At 31.9% G+C, this 16,733-nt stretch overlaps 1 protein-coding gene across 9 annotated transcripts in view; it reads left to right on the top strand.

The window, feature by feature from the left end:
* Positions 1 to 15,959, top strand: part of LOC128190123 (potassium voltage-gated channel subfamily A member 1-like) — a 66,965-nt gene extending 51,006 nt beyond the window's left edge. For all 9 annotated transcript variants that reach the window (XM_052862057.1, XM_052862051.1, XM_052862045.1 and 6 more), the window contains one exon: positions 11,965 to 15,959. The gene's annotated coding sequence lies outside the window, so the exon portion shown is untranslated. The remainder of the gene's footprint in view (positions 1 to 11,964) is intronic.
* The last annotated feature ends 774 nt before the right edge of the window (positions 15,960 to 16,733 follow it).

The raw sequence follows: 16,733 nt of genomic DNA, 5'->3' as shown, positions 1-16,733 counted from the left end.
GTCATGAAAGACATGATGACACTATGTCAAACCTCAACTGGTGCTGATTGTTTCAGGATACAGTGTTGTGGAAGGCAACTTTTACCAAATATTCCCCAATAGGATGAGAAAAATTAGTCACTTTTTGCAAGCCAGCAATGAAGTAATATAAAAGTTAATGAAGAATAAATGAAAAGATTTAAAAGTTTTATCCTAATAACAATCCAGAAATAGTTATCTTAAGCTGATGCATCTGTTGGTTGCTGTTTCCATGGTAAAAACGCATATACAGTCCAGCAGTTGTTGCCTTTTAATCAACACCTTTTGATTATTAATAGGTACAGATATAATAATATGACTTTGAATTCCATGTAAAGGCACCTTGCATTTTAGTACAGAGTGATAAATGGAGAATGAGAGTTTAAAACCTTTGTCAGATCAAAAATAAATTTTAGCTAATTTCTATGTATTCCGCTCTTTCCTATTTATTACCGGTAACTATGATGGCTTTGTGTTCCATCATATATGAGTGGCATCTTATCAAAGTACACAATAGGTACTAAATTGATCAGAAGCTATACCATTATTTGGGTTAATAATGAACATTTCTAGGGAGTCAGCCTGTCTGTGATGTAGAAACTCTGGTATGCTGTATTATGTAGTTAGTTAGAAGACATTAAAATTCCTTATACATGTAAACTGTATTTTGATACCCACCCTTTATAGATAGGGAATCAGTGGGATATTGTCTCAGAAATAGAAGAAATTCAACTTATGCAGGTTTTATAATTCTTAAGTAACACTGAGCAACTTTTTTCATTATCCTAATTACTATCTTAATACCAATCACTTTCAGATAACAAGACACCCATTTATATAATGCATGCGTTCAAATGTTCAAAAGCGTCATTATTGATCCTAGTTTGATCCTGGGGATTCAGAATTGTAAATCATATTCGTCTTTGATAACATTTGCAGAGATTTGAACTCTTTCAGCAGGTTCATAAAAATGTTTCATTACTGGCCAGCAAAAACATTTCATTTAGCAATAGAAGATCTAAAAATACCTCTCTCATAGAAACACATTTCTAACACTAGGGATTCACAAGATGTTGTCTTAGGTCTAATAATGAATGTTTAATTCTTGCTTCACCTTAATTACCAAGATAAACCCTACAGAAAATTGATTCTGCTCCAGTGAACAGGTTATGTTGATGGTGGCTGGGTGCTGTATGCAAAGTTTCGTGCAAAGGATAGTTTTCCTGCTATCAGAGATCCCTTTGGGTCCATTGCTTTAGCTTTCATGCATAGATTCCCTAGAGTCAAGCAATACCCCTATTCCTGGATTGTATGAATGTTGTATTGATCTGTCTCACTGTTCTTGCCAGAAAGCTGTCAATTGTTGGAGGAAAAAATTGTTGATCAAGAAAAATGGTTCAGTTCTCTTTCTGCTGGAGGCAGTCAGAAAAACGTATTTACAAATCTTTTTCTTCCTTGATATTTTTTAAACTTGGGTAGGTTGACTGTTCCAAGTAGAAGATCAATCTGACTCTGGAGCACTGCGTAATTTGGTATTTATTGCTTTAGTGATGAAGATGTCATTGTACATTACATAGCTTATCAGGTAATAAAAAATCTCAAGTACTGAGACAATTTTGCAGTTTTGTTCTAGGCAATTTTTATCTGTTTGTTAGAATATATACAGCTTCAAACAATCAAAACCATCAGAAATATTTTACTTAATATATGAAATAAACAAATACTATAGATATCTACAGATTATCTTACATCTTGACTTGTGTTGATCTTATCCAATTACTGGTAATTCAGAAACTGCTACAGTATACCCTAGCTGGCCTGTTATAGGAAATGCACCAATCTTATGTTAGTCCAGCATTAACAGCGCGGGAGTATTTAGCAACGTGGAGTTTTTCTCCTCTGATTGGAAACAATATCCATTATCTTTAAACAATTCAAATACATTGTAGTACACATTCAGAATTTTCTATCATATCAACCAATGGTATCAAAACTCCAATTTTTAACACCCACACCCTTTATACATGTAGGTAGGGTATCAGTGAAAACTAGAACAGCATAATTTGTAGGTACATGTACGGTACTATTCAAATATTAAAGGGGGGGGGGACCCACTGAGCTACTACGTATGTGAATAGTGTACTTCTGATATTTACATATTTTGTAGGAAACGAGAATAACCCAGTGAAGGTGGTATGGTACACCTCCATATTGTGATGTACTTTTGATCAAAATAAGCAATAAAATTCAGCAAAAATTTTATTAACTTTTTCTTACCCAAAATTGTCACCTAACAGTGTAGCGCAATGGGTTAGAGTGTTTACTACGAATTTGTAAGTCATATGAGTTTGAATCCTCCTGGGGCTTTTTCAATTTTTACCTTTTCAAAAATTTTAAAACATTTTTTGGTCAAATATTGTAAAATTTGAAAAATTTAAAATGGTGAATGTGTTCTGATGATAAATGTACCTTTATCCACATTAATATCTAGAGATATCCTATACTTCCTTAACATTTCAGTACTACTTTTTAGAATTTATCTTGATCGGGAGGATAGATGTAGGTTATATCTGTAATATTCTCTTGAGTCTCAATGAATGATACATAGGTTTTCTAAACAACCTACAAGTTTACCTGAAACTCTTGGAAGAATTTATTTCATTTGGTCTTCCTGGTATGTTACTTTCAATGGTAATTACAATCAGTAGGAGATATAATTTGACCAGTAATGGCCTAATTACAGTATTCTTTTGGTGGTTCACTTGCTGTGTAGTCTATTCATACAAAGATGTTTAAGAATCCCATTGTTATTAGAAGAGGAAATTTACTAATTAAGTAATTATTGTGAATTGTGTGGAGAAAAAAGTGAATTTCTTGAGGTAATCTAAGACTATACCCATTCAGGTACAAAAAAGTCTTTCAAATAATGATTATACTAAGATTACTAGAAATCAATTCAAGGTCATGTATATGAAAGGGGAAATATAACACAGCATGTTGGGTATGTTAATATTACTTAATATTATGTTCTCTGTATATACTTATGCAAGAAAATTCTAGCAGTATGTCGCCCTTTGTTTTGAAACATACATTATTCACTTATTTCTAAAACATTTTTTATTAAAAAATTAACAGTATTCACTTACTCCATTCACTGATAGTATATAACCAAGCAACCGTAAAAAATGACCATTGTGGCTTTGGTAGAGTGCATGCATTTTGTGGAAGACTACTTAGTACTTGTATATATAAAGGTCTCCATTAAGCTCTTGCTCATTAAAATGAAAATGTAACTTGATTTCATAATTTACTATCTTGTTCAAACAAACCTAATTCTGTGTTTGTAGTGTCTGTAAGAGGCATCTTATTCTATGTTGGAGAAAGGGGGACGCAAAGCCTTATATCTACAATCCAACTGCTTTACAATTTTTAACAACATGTAGTTAATCTTGCACATTTGAAAGACTTTGCAGGAAAACAAATTTTTGTTACTTTTAAATCACCAAAAGCATTAGAGTTATTCTTTTGGCTTTAAGGGTTTATAGCTTTAATGTTATAGAATTGATCTAAAACTTTCAAGTATTTTGTTTTACTTCATGCTTGTTAAAAAACTACACATGTAAATCCCATTAGCTAAAGATTGAAAATTTGCTCTCACATGCCTTTATCATGTTATAAAGCAAATGATTGCTTAAAATTGTATTTTACAATCAAACCAATCAGCATTTACACCATTTTAATCAACCTTCTTCTTTGAAAAGCAAATGACTTCACTGTCCAACTGATATAGCAGCTAGTTAAAAATTAGAAAGAAAAGCTTTTAGTTTTGGAATATAATAGATCTTCTATCTAATTCAATGGTTAATACAAAAAGGTTAACTTCTTAATATTAATCTATGTAATGTGTTCCAAGATTTTTTTTAAGGTTTCGAATTTGATGAGAGACCTTTGTCATAGATTTTCTGGTCTAGTTTGATATGAAATATGAATTGTTGTCAAGAAAATCAATTGCGTCTGACATTGTAAGCTAGCTTTATGTATAGTGCATCTAATCAGGAATGCTACTATAACCATCTAGTAACCAGAGCGAAATTTTATTGAACAGTCAGGTCTTTGATGAATGATTTTACTCTGAAGTCGGACAAAACCATTGGAAACCCTAGCTAGAGCCCCATTAATGCAGGTCTTAGAAAGGTTTCACATTGATATGAACGAATTAGTACTATATGTATTACTGCATGAAGACTCATCTGTATTCTGTAAAACTTATTAAAACATGGATTATGAACCAGTGGGTTTTTTTTTAGTCTTTTTATTGTAGTTCTTGTCTCTCTGGTTAACCTGTTAAATCCCTCTTAAAAGATGTAATGGATTAAAAGTAGTTGCAAAGTTTTGAATGTCCATTCATCCCTTACATTTGGAGATAAGGAGATTTGTAATTAGTAAAGGTGCTATGACCCAATAATTGGCAATAAGTATTGAGTTGACTAGATAATTTATTTGTAATGCATGCAAGTATAACATTTATTAAAAATCTAGCCTAGATCTGCAGTGTGTATCAAATACAGATTAGAATAAGTGGTATTGTCAGCATGAAAAGTTAAAAGGATAGATGTTTAAGAAGATGTCTTTGGGTTTTTCTCCTGTTTTTAGGACAGCTTGTTAATACGGGGGTCTGTTATTGTTGCTGAATTAGTTCTGCCATGATAATCCTGGTAATGTTCCAAGTAAGCTTTTGTAGAATTAATGTAATGGCCAAGATGTATGCATACCATATGACTCCTAATTGAGCATTGGTCATGGGTTTAAAGGAGATGTCATTGTCATGTTATGACTCCTGTAGATGCTGTCTCTCCAGGGCACCGGAATATTTCAAGTGGATTCCAATTTTGCTGTCATTAATTTCGATATTCAAATATATTGTCAAATTGAATGCTGCTGCATCTTAATACCACATCACATTAATATGCATTCTCCTAAGAACTACTGACTACTTGATAAACAGTAGACCATATATCCATAATCTTGTAAGATACAGTAAAACACAGCTAAAGTGAACACGCTCATAATGAAATGACGCATACATCAAAATGATTTTAGTTCCCCATGACTTGATTACACGGTAGATTTGATGGTTTTAAATAGCGAATTACGCATATAACGAAGCAAATTGCCCGTCCCTTTCACTTTGTTGTTAGTGTGTTTTACTTTCAATGTACGTGCAGTGATTTTTCTGTTTTTAAAAAAGGGAAATTGCTTTTGAATTTGGAAAAACCGTTGAAATGTTGGTCAAATAGAAAAAGCTAGCAATACTGTAGATATAAACTAATACAGTAATGTACAAGTAAATTGATTCGTTTTAATTCCATCTTTTGTATAGTATTACATTAATTGTATTTTTAATAATTTTCAGTGTTCTTGAAACTTACTCTTTAAAATAATGAAAACAATTATTGGTATTGAAAGGGGGGGGGGGGTAAGGGGGTGGACAAAAAATTATTTGGAAAAAGTTCCAAATTGAAATTTGGAAAAAGTTTAAATTGGAGAAAAATTGTCGATAATTGGAAGAAAAAAGAGACTCAGAACTATAATCATTGACCATGCAGTATCAAATATCTAAGTGAAATTAAGGTACCGGTACACCTTTTAAAGTTGAGAAATGAGTTTCTTCAATGATTTTTCATTAGTAACATCAATTCAAAGATGTCAATCAGATTATAATTTTAATAATAATAAAACAAACTGAAAAAATAAGCCTTTAACTCTTATTTCAAACATATGTTTAGAAGTCTGTAAAAGATAATATGTCTGGTTTTGGGGGGGGGGGGGGGGGGGGTTGGGGGGGCAGTTTTATAACCAGGTAGCCCATAGTCATTTGAAAAATTTACACAACAGACAAGAAATTAAATATAGAATTTCATAACTATATAAATAGCATAAGAGGTACATAAAACTTTACAGCCTTACAAAACAATATGAGAAGGCAGAGCTAAATAAATAGCCCGGGATTGAGGAGAACCTTGAATGTGACCTAGTATATTCATTTATTACACATACTCCCGCTTCATGAATTCCTCCCTTTCTTTTTTATTTTTTGCATTATTTTCAACTGAGTTAAATAATTCAATTGTACAGTTAGATTTTTTTTATGTTTAAAGATACATTATTTTGTCAATACCGATAGTATTTTTATTGGTTTAAAACACATGCATATACATGTATACTTATATGACAGCTTCATGTTAACTTGTATTTACATGTACTTAACAAAATATTTATTAAAGAACTATTCTCTTTTAACCTTGAGTTGAATTTGCTGTAAAACATTGTCAAAGAAATTCAGAAATGCTCGTTCAGGCCACACAAAGTATTTACAATGGTTGCAACAAGTTGGTTCAGTGGGTTACCAATTAAATGTTGACCAGATTTTGTTTAAATAATGAACTTAATGTCCATCAAAAAAGACAATTTAGAAATAGCTCTTGTGGGTATCATTAATTCATGAAACCAAATCTGTGGATTTCAAAATAATTGCAAAATATTTCATTAATTAAAGTATTCATTTAGTAGATTAAGCAAACACATCAAAGCAATGATTTAGATGTCTATTATTGCCTCTGATGTTCTAGAGCAGGTAGTTGTTCAATTTAGAATATGTCCAGAGCTTTGTGGAACATGCAATTGGTTGAATTGAATATATTGATATTCCTGTGTAATGGACATTGGTTCTATCAAGTTTATCGGTCTTTGTGGGTTTTGATTTCCATTGATTGTAACTTGGTTTTGATGAATGATCAATGCCAATATTTATATTTCATCCGATGAATTTAGGAAAACCAACTTATTGGCGCCCGGTTGACTGAATTGTAATGATATACAGTAGGACAATGTTTATAAAATTTAGAAGAAAATTGATACCTCTACTGTTTATTGTATATTTTTCTAATTTCAACAGCAGGAAAAAATATATTTGCACAGTTACAAAACAAATATATTAATGAAAGCTTATTTGCACTACAAGTGATTTTTACTATATGATTTTTCTGTTTGATATATTTTTTTCAAGCATTGCATTAGTTTTAATTATCATATCATTTGGACATTCAAGTTGCATGGGTATTGATGAAAGATTGCTGTGTGTAGAAAGTTGTAGAGTTGGCTGACATATTGGAAGTGCACAAGCAAGATGGCTAAGTGAGTGTTTGATGGATGGAATAGAATCTATTTCTGGATCTTGGCATTGTGACTGTGTTAGTCATTATGTACATTGTGAAGAATTTATCAGACACTGGTAGCTACAGTAATTACAAAGACATGGTACAAATGGAAAGTGATTGTCTTTCTTTCTGTCAGGGAAGCAAAACAGATCAAACAGTTGCTACACATATAGCACAGCCACACACTAAGAATAAACACAATACTTAAAATATAGGCACACTTTCTGTAAAAGTTTAAAGACAAAAGGATCAACTTCTGAACAAATTCTTAAATACACAGCTTGAATTCCTGAAATAATCTTGTGGTAACTTGCATTGTAGCCTTGGTTTAGGCTTTGCTTTTTAGGTCAGTCACTCTACCACTTTTTGGTTTCAATGATCTTTGATTATCAAGAGGTTGGCAGATTCTCTCAGTCTTAGAAAAGATCTAACGATGGAATCCAGAAGGAAAACTCCGGTGGAATTGGGGGGATCTGTTCCCTTAGCTGCCTTTAGTTCAATAAACATAGAGCACTGTTTCCAATCTTGAAATATTTTCTAATCTTTAAGAAACGTCAAACTCCTTTGGCATAATTCCAGTTAAAGTCATTACTCTAAGCTAATACTTGTTCCATATAAAGTGCACAATTTTGGATACTCTTAGCTTAAATTTAAAAGTGCAAGAATTAAAACTGCTCTCTTTTAGTTCAGCTCATGTTAAGCTGAATAATTACTCAGTAATTAAAATTGCATACCTGCATGCAGTAACTATACATAGATATAAAAATTTACCATCATATATCTATATGTATTAGGATCATTTGTCCTTTGATATTGTACTTTGTTTTCACTTTTAAGTTGCTGTCATTTTAGCAATTACATCAACTTGATGCTGCATTTGCATTTTAGTATCAGCAGTTATAAATGCAGGTTTAGTGAAAGAGGGAAATCAATTTTAATATAATTGCAATGTCATCACAAATATAGATTTCCAAACCATGTACTAGCTTGTCTGTAAGACGTGTATTATGTTGTATATAAAGATTCTGCATTATTTTGAAGAAACAAGTTGCAATGAACAAACCTTGTTGATGTGAACAACTTTATGAAAACATTTTTAATTGTTTATGTGAAGACAAAGTATCAATTGATGCAGATAACTGCCTGTCCACTGGGATATGAAAGAATCAAGTCTCTGGGAGTGCACAGAAATATTTGCATTATTCTATGTAAATGAAGTGGGTCTTGCTTGGTGAAAGTTGTTTACAAATCCACAGAGTAATGAGAATGCTGAATTTTTAAAGAATATTGTATCAAAAATGATCCCCAAGTTCTAGCTCCAAGCACAGACGTACATAGCCTGAATGTCAATTAGCAAGCTACTTGATGTTGAGTGAAGCACACTGTTGGCTTCTTGTAGAATGAAGAGAGAAAAAAACATTAACTCTTTTTCTTGAGGGTCTTGCAAGAACTAAATCCTGGTCAAGTTCAGCAGCGTTGCTTCCCTGAATACAGAATAAAGAATAGGAGACAATCATACATTAAATGTAGGAAGTTGTGAACACAATTTGTTTAAGAATATTTTTTTTTATTGAAAACTTAGTCTTCTAAAGGTGTTGATTTTTTAAGGGGCATGGTCACGATTTTGGTCAAAAAATATTTTTTCGATTTTAATACAATGTATTTAGAATGCTTCAGTAAGGCATTTTAAATAGGCAACCAAAATTTGAGTGTCCTTCATTGAGTTATAAGCGAGTTACAGAGCTTCCATTTCTTTGCTATGTAAACAAAGCATTTGTTTACATTTTGAATGTCAAAGTATGAATTCCAATTTTAGACGTAAAATGCATGTGTTAAACTTTAGGAACTGTTTATTTATGCTTTTAAATGAATAAGAAGATCGACAAATCTGCTTGAAAAAAGATTTTTACTGTTATATTGAACCTATGTAAACAAAAACAGGGCACGAGCCTTGTTTACATGATAAAGACTTGTGAGCTCTGTATCTTGCTTATAACTTAACGAATGACTCTCAAATTTCCTTTAATCATTAGAAATGCATTCCTAAGGCATTGTAAATAATTAAATAATTAAAACAAAAAAAAGTGATATTGACCAAAATGTGACCATGCCCCTTTAATTCTATTTATTGATAAATAAATTTTCAAAAAAATAGGTTTTGACTATCAATTTGTATCAATTAATTGATATCTCAATTTTTCTCCAGATTGTACTCCTAAACAACCTCAAGTGCTTCAATACATAAATTCAATTGATTTATTAGGTAAATTTTCTTTTAATCAAACTCCTGTAGAACCCATGAATGAAATATCTCTCTCTCTCTCCCCCCCCCTCTCTCTCTCTCTCTCTCTCTCTCTCTCTCTCTCTCTCTCTCTGACCAATTCAGTTACAGCTATAGCTACATACTTGCATTCTAGTTCAAGCCTGTTTCTAGGAAATTGATGCTTTATTGATTTCTGGTATTAAAATTACATACAGGCACAGCTTCACTGAGATACAAGCTCCTGAAATCAAGGGAAATCTATATCTGTGTGTATGTGTGTGCACTGTGCCAGAGAAAGATAAATACTAGGCATGTACAAACTTGCTGAAACACCTTTTTGATCCTATTTGTTTCATGTCACTGCTATGAATTAAACTAATAGGATTATTTCTTTCAAGTTGTCATTTACTTAAACTGTTTATTGGTAATCACACTTGTGTATTAAATTTGGATTTCAAGCTCATCCAAGTTAAAGAAAACCTATTATCTTTTGTGTTTATGAATTGAGGGTAGATTTTGTATTCATGTAGCTTTAAGCAAGAACCTTGATTTTGAATGTATACTTACAATGTGGGAAATTCAACTATGGAAATTTAATGCTATTATGATCTTGTGATATACATCATTATTTAATTGATTCAGAAGTCTTTTCTGAAATTGAATCAATTTAATTTTCTCTGCTGTCAAGATTACAAAGATTACAAATTTTATAGCTATAAAAAAGCCCCAATTGACAAATAGAATTCTGAATTATAAGTCAGCTGTACTCTTCAATTTGAAGAAAGAAATTTTTTCCTCAATTTCTTCTGAGCACACTATCCATATAGAACTGGAAGAAACACTAGTATATCTTGTGAGTTTCAAATTCAGCTGAGTAATCATTTTTAGATTTTATTTGCAAAAATAACTGTGGCTTTGCCAAAGTAGACGAATTTTAAGGTGTGGTTACCTGCAGTTTTCAGAAATAACAACATATTAAGATCAATCGAAGATTAAGATATGGTAGACTAGTGGTTGTGTTAGTGTGTTACTTTTTCAAAAAAATTAAGTTCTCACTGAATTTTATTGAATTCTGAAGCCTATCTGCATACAGTGTACCTAACCTGGCTACACAAATTATGTACATTTTCAAGCTGTAAGATTTTAAAACTAATTGTAGAGTTAATGCATTTGTTAAGTATGGACTGGACTATTTGAATTGTATATTTACCTTTCAGTGTCTTGATGGAGAAATGTTAGGTTTTGTAGCTGATCAAGTTTGCAAATGGTCATTTTAAGTCTTGACACACAATTTGAAAAGGATAATCTTCTGTTTGTGTGCTGTGTAGGTTTAAAAATGGGATGGGGGGAGGGGGGGGGGGGTAGTGTTCCGTTGTATTCCAAAACCAAATTCTTCACAATAAATGAAGTAATTCATCATTTATATCTGGATTAACCAAAATGGTGCATCTATCCCACAGCACTTTTTATTGTTGAAATGAAGTTTTACAGACAAACTGTGTCCTTTAATTTGATATTGATGTTGTAAAGACAAATGACATTTGAGCTGTTGGATATTAAACATACAAATAATATCCTAGCTGTTGGATGTTCAGGTCTTAGTAAATGGAAAACGCCAACAGTTAAACGCTGATTAAACTTGTATTTAACTCTTTAAACAGTTCTTGTAATCTCCTTTGATTAAATAAATGCAAACTTTAGAAAGGATATTTGGAAACTTGATGGTGCATTCGGCTAATGTTAAATCTGCATTAATAGTTTGACACATGTGAAGAAAGGTTGCCCTAAAGGTCTTGGCTTATAATAAATTTATTTGAGGTTATTTGATTGAATTAAGTACATTTTAAATATTAAATGATGAAAAAAAAATCTTAAAGTTATTCATCTAACTTTTGTTGTACATTAATTTACACAAAATTTAACAAAATTGCATATATTGTATTAAATATGCCTTTCGCAGGTAAGTTTTTACTTAATTCACACTTCAATACTTTGGTTTTATGGATTATATTGGTCAAATCTGATATTTCATGAGAGTAAGGTTCTAGACTTCTGGTCGTACTGAGACAGGATTTAAATCTATAACCTCCATGTTATTGAATGCTGATTTTTGCAAATCGTAAACACTGAAATGTGTGGTAAAAATTTTCTCAATTCAAGCTTCATTGCATTATGAATTCATTCAAATACCATTTGTCTAATTAAATATTGGTGACAGAGAGGTATTTGGGAACATCACATACTGATATATACACAAGAATAAGTGCTGAGTATATGCTTATTGGCACTGGCTGAACTTGCAGTGATGCCTTAGCCAACTCCACCCATTTATAATCATTACTCTCATTCTCTGACATCTTGAGACTAGCTGGTCAACGAGTACCACTCGCACATGACCCAAATCAAAAGCTACCAGATCCACCATTATGTCTGTTTGTATATTCAGTACTTTGATTTTCTTTTCAGTCGAAGACATAGAAGTAAGGGAGGGAACTTCCATGTAGTGACTGAACATATGGACCGCTGCTCTTCAGAGAGAGTTTACTTGGTGCACTGAATAAACTGGAGAAATCAAAACAGATGAAATTCAAGCAGATGAACTAGAGTTCCTGATTTACGGTCATAAGAATAAAAAACTATACATCACACCATCATGCTGAAATCTCAACAACAAAAAGTTGGAGTGGGAGGGGGGTGGGTGGGTTGGGGTTAACTTATATTCTTTTCAACCTCAGTGCTGAAGAATTATGTGTTAAAAGATGGTTATGAATGTCTGTCATTATTCCATAAACCTTGAAAGAGAAGACAAGATGGTGATTGAAAAACTATCCATATCAGCTGTATATTGCAGCTGCACTAAAAACATAACACTTATGTAAATTCACTGAACCTGTGTCCACCAAATCAATGTTTTTATCATACATCTTCATTATATGATGCTAATGAATAGGTACTCTAGTGTTCATGGTTCAATGAATTAATACTAAGCAAGACAATGATTTATTATAGAGGTGGTTCTTGGGTTGATGCAAAAATTTGATTCTCTTGCATTTAATATTTTTTTTATTAAATACTCGGTACAAAACTGAAGAAAATAATGTTAAGATTTTTTATTACAATTGTGTAATAATTGTTTTGTAATCTAGATCTGATAACTTTATTTTCTCAATTTCCTTTTTACATTTTTTAGCATAATACTGTTGACTTTTGAAAGTTTACTTCGATTATTTCATGATTGGTTTATCCAATATTAATTTATATGTGTATTTCCCCCTGTTTTGTTTTATTTATTTATAAAATTTTATATTTTGCTTCATTTTTCTGCTTGATGAATAGGCATTATAGAATCTCATTGTTTAACATGAATCTCGGTCCAATTCAGGGATGAAATATATAGCCTTTCAAGAATTTGACTTGTTGAGAAGAACAAGATAAAACATATTTGAGATGTATTTACAATATTTGTTTCATGAGATTGGGTCGAACCAGAGATTTTATCTTGTTTATACTGGTACCTATGTTATTTTTTTTTCTAAATACAATATTTTTTTTGGTCTTTTTTTTTATCATTGATGTAACTATAAATCTTGAAAATCCAATTTTGAACAGAAAACTTCTTTGTTTGCCGTATATATTTGTATATTTACTATTTAGTTGCTGGGTAAATCTTACAATAATGTAGATATTTAATAATTATTATTATCATATTTGTGTTGGTTTTTTTCTTAGCTTTTTTGAATTTCAGATTGATAGATTGATGTGTATGTTTGCATAATAACTAAGCATTGACTACTAGTATTTTATATGGTTTGGTGCAATTTTAAAAACAAAACTTGAAATCCACCATTTTATTTTGAGTACATATTTTAACTGTTTATAACATGCCAGTATTGGATACCATGAAATCCTTGTTTTCACTGTGTTTTCATTCATTTCCATTTACTTCATGTTGATCGAGTCTTGCATTTCATTGGCTTGATTGAGAATCAGATTACAAAAGAAATGTTTGCTTCTAGCTACAATATTTACACTTTTCTGTTTGGCAGAACATTCAACCAAGAAATTATGAATGCATGCATTACCTGCAATGAAAAGAGTTTAAGGGGGAAACCACAATAAGCGTAGATAATTTACTTCCTAGTACAAAAGACAGGATATAATAAATAATTGTACCAAAAATGTCTAAACAAAGTTAACTAACAATGGGTCGGATCTGTTGCATCTGTTCTATACTTCCTTTTCAGGTATTCCTTTTGGTTATTTTTCTGTTGGATCTATAGAAACGATTGCATGTTCTCTCTCAGATTGCAAAAAGACCCTTTTGTACTTTTTTAAGAAGCTCATTGTAAAAATAAAACAGTTCAAGTTAAAATCAGAGCAACAATTTTTTTTTTTGGGGGGGGGGGGGGGGTCAATTTTTTAAAAAATACTCCAGAGCACTTGTACACACATTTCATCAACTCTTTTACTAGTAAATTCATTTAAACCATTTGACATGTCTCACCGAACTTGCTGCCTTGGTTGGAGCTGAATCAGCTACCATACATGTATAAAATCACCGACATTTCTTCAGGTACTGTTTCAAGTCTAGTCCAGGTATTTTCCATATAGTTTCTGACATGTACACTCCATTTGTGGGTAGATATTACAGTGTCTTTCATTTCTTTTCCCTTCCATCATTTTTCCTAATGTCTGATTAAAGAGACTGAATTTTCAGATCAAATTTGACGCTCATCCAAAATTGATTCTATTCAGTTATTGTGAATAGATGTTTTTATTTCATCAATCTATTAAAATACTCATGGTTACCTGTGCAAACTATGAAAACAATTGTTTTAGATCACTTCTTTTTATCAAAAATTCAATTTTGAATATTGATTCTTTGCAAGGCATTGATGCCATAATGATCATTGATATGATAAACTTTACAATACAAGTCAGGTGAGCCTTATGGTCATACAGCCTCTGGATGCTTCACTACTCTTCACTATGTAAAGGGCTTATAATGTGGAGTCTTAATATAAATCTTGGTTCCTGAGACTTCTGGTACCATAGAGCCTCATTTGTCCTTGTCATGAAAAAAGTTTACAAATAAAAGTCAGGTGAGCCGTACAATCCAAAAGCCTACTTTTAGACCCTCAGTCTTATTTACCGTACTCGAATATGTTATGGTGTATTTATATGTTGCACTCTTTTCATTCTATGTTCACATTATGTGTTCTCTCGCTGACAGAGAACGAGTAGCATTAATAAATGTATATTGCAATATGTGTACTATGTGTGGACGTTATTTTGTGTATCCTTTAGTGAAAATGTGTACAAATTGCTGAAAAAAAATCAGTGTTTGTTACTTTCATAGACCAAAAGAGCTTTAGTAGGTTTAAAAGATGCTTTATTTATGGCATAAATGGTTTACTGCAATGTTTAACAAGACCATCTTGATGTACATGAATGGCCAAACAGTCCAGTAAATATTGTAACAGACCAGGGTACACTCCTTTTTTACATGTTTAAAATGGAAAACTTGAAAGTTGATCAAAGAGTTTTCCATGTACCACCTAAAATTTCAATGCACTGTTGGTAGATTTTAATGTACACTATTTATTCATGTACACTTTGTAATGCTCATTTTATTGACTGTAGAGACTGAGAATAATAGAATCTGTCTTTTTAAATAAAAAAGCCTTTTATACAAACATTTAGACAAACGTGGCAAAGGATTTAAGAATTTAGTCAGGGTAGTTAGAATTCATGTACATGTGTATGTGTGTATGGTAGTGGTGTACAAGATGGCCGATTTTTTTTTTAAAAAAGTATTAGATTTTGTTTTAGAAGAATCATATCATGGATAAAACAAATTCATACAAACAGAAGTCTGTTATTTGCTAGGTTAGACATTTTTGACCTATCTATGATATGTAACACCATCATGAAGATTGTTGCCGAGGATGAGAAAGAGTATACTTGGACCGAGGAGGGTGTTTTCTGTTAAATCTCCTTATCTAGTAGTGTTATGGTAGATCCATATGTTATGTTTACTTTATACATGTTATAGAACTCTTTTTAATTCCCTAATAATAGTGTGTAGAGTATATTAACCCAATTATTGCACCATTTGTTATATCCAGTTAAAATAATTTGATGTATATGCTGTTTATCTCTCCCCCAGTGCACCACCAACGGTTTTGGTGTGCAGCCTTTGAGCTCTGCTCTTTTAGAGGTGTTGTTACAATACATTGAACTAAAGAAGAGCTGTTTTTATTCACTAAATAGTTTTAGAAAAGCTTGTCTTTTCACAGTTGCACTGGCAAATTCCATGTTTCCTTGTTGTTCCGGAGAAAAGTGTGGATTTGGGGTTGTATGCCACATTTTATAAGGCAAAATCTGTGATCGTTTGATTCCAATTTAGTGTTTTTGTACATAACTTTGTTGAAATACATGAGGAATGCATATCCAACTGATATGGTGTTTGTTTTTATTGCCCTCAGCCAGTCATAACCACATATAAGAAGTAGATGCGATTTCTATAATCTGTACTGTTTCCACGGTATTCGCATCAATGAATCCTTTCACTATTGTACTATAAATACCCATTCTGCATACTTGAATCGAGAAATGATCAATACATGTGGAAAACAAACCCTTGATTTTTAAAACAATCTCTGTGTTCCTGACAGTTTAGACCTACAGGATTGAAATTTGATTCCTGAGGGAGCTCCATTGCTGGATTACATTGCATCAATACACTTGGAGAACAATCTAGCTTATTGATTTGGCATTATGTTTTATGTTCGTGATTTAAAAAAAGATTTTCCCTCTAGGTTTTCACAAAATGGTAACTATAGTGTTCACATACATAACATATGAGAGGTTTGCATATCGAAACAATTTTTAGTTTTCATGAAGGATAAAATCATTTAAAGCTTTGCTCAGCTTATTGCACTGTTCAGCAGATCTAATATATCTAATTATTCTATTTTAAACATTTGAAACCATGTTTCTGAATTTTGGGACTGGCAAATATTATTTAATTAAAAGTTCAGTGTCTGACCCAAAGAACATTATCTGTAAGGGCATAGAACTAGGAGAAGCTCACTTTTAATTCTAGGACTCGCTTAAATATACAGTGGAAAAGTGAGACAGGGGCAAAATATGAGCTCGCTCAAGTTGTTTGGCCCCAGTGAAAGGTGAATGTCCTATAGAACTCGAGATTAGCATGTATACTAGTATATGTT

This window comes from Crassostrea angulata, chromosome 1 (genome assembly GCF_025612915.1).
Source record: "Crassostrea angulata isolate pt1a10 chromosome 1, ASM2561291v2, whole genome shotgun sequence".
NCBI lineage: Eukaryota > Metazoa > Mollusca > Bivalvia > Ostreida > Ostreidae > Magallana > Magallana angulata.
The sequence above is the reverse complement of the archived record's forward strand: the minus strand, read 5'-3'. Positions and strand labels throughout refer to the sequence as shown.